The sequence below is a fragment of the Eufriesea mexicana genome, unplaced genomic scaffold, assembly GCF_001483705.2.
Source record: "Eufriesea mexicana isolate 0111107269 unplaced genomic scaffold, ASM148370v2 scaffold27155, whole genome shotgun sequence".
NCBI lineage: Eukaryota > Metazoa > Arthropoda > Insecta > Hymenoptera > Apidae > Eufriesea > Eufriesea mexicana.
In genome coordinates, this window is record NW_016934019.1 from 1 (window position 1) to 1,433 (window position 1,433).

The following is a 1,433-nucleotide window of genomic DNA, read 5'->3' on the forward strand; positions in this document are numbered from 1 at the left end:
ACAAAACTAGAAGCAAAATGTGATCAAAAGTTATATGGGAAGATTCGCAAGAGCATTGTCTTTATAATGAGTGCATGAAGTTTCATAAATTAATTGCCTAAATGATAGTAATTAACGAAAAACCAATGGCGTCTTCGACAACAATTCAAACACTCCATAGAAAATTAATTAATAATAAATTAATTAGAGACAAATTTATTTCGAAAAATATATTGGAAAGTTCTTGAAGGATCTGGCTTTACGATGCAATTATAAAAGTTCATGAATTATTCTCTGGAAATGAGTAATTAATTAATTCTTTAATAAAAATTCAGAAAGGAACAGTCAGCGCCGCCTATGATTTTTATCTGGAAGCTTGTGTTCCGTTAGTTCCAGTACAAAACTATAGGCGGCGCTGTATGTTCCTTAATGAATTCTTATTAGATAATTAATTAATAACTCCATTCCTGCGATTAATTTATGGACTTCTATAAATGCATCGTAAAGCCAGATCCTTCAAGAACTTTCCAATATATTTTTCGAAATAAATTTATCCGTAATTAATTAATTATTAATTATTATTCTACGCAGTGTTTGAATTGTTGTCGAAGTCGCTAATGGTTTTTCATTAATTACTATCCTAAACGCAATTAATTTATGAAGCTTTATGCACTCGTTAGAAAGCCAATGTCCTTGCGAATCTTCCCATATAACTTTTGATCACATTTTGCTTCTAGTTTCGTTTAGTAATAAATATTTTCACGGAAGGTTGTGATGGTCGCCGTTACGAAATCATAGACGCCATAAAACAAAAATTAATAACTGACAATTTAGAGCTAAATTCTTTACGAACATTATTTAAGAATGTAGCCTGAAGTTCCAGCTTTGCATCAAAATTATAAAAGTTCACAAATTGTTTACGGAAATTGAGTAATTAATAATTTTTCCCTGCCGGGGCCATTCTATCCTTTTTTATCCCCTCTCTGTCCTTGTCAGTCACGTGACCAGGTCTCAGTCGACCTCCTTACCTATTCTATATTCCTATCACTTTAGGAGCATTTGGAGCCAAATAATAGATGGCGCTGATCGAAACTGCCGAACGAAAAAACACGTGACCCGTTGGGCGGGAGAAACAAAACAATAAAAGGACATAAATAAGTATAATACATTTTTCTTCGTTTTTTTTACCCTCTTAATAGCCCGTTGAACATGCAGTCACAAATGAAGATGCGTGCTTTTGTTCGTGGTAAAAAGAAAATGAACCTGCCATGGTTATATGTTCAAGTACTTTTTATTCATTTTGAAAGTTTTACATATACATGTTAATTGTTCACGACATAATAAATAATGACATATAGACATTAGAATCTGAGAAGATGTTTCGTAATACATATCACGTAATAATTATCATTATAATGACCATATATATACGTACAATATTCATAGACATATGA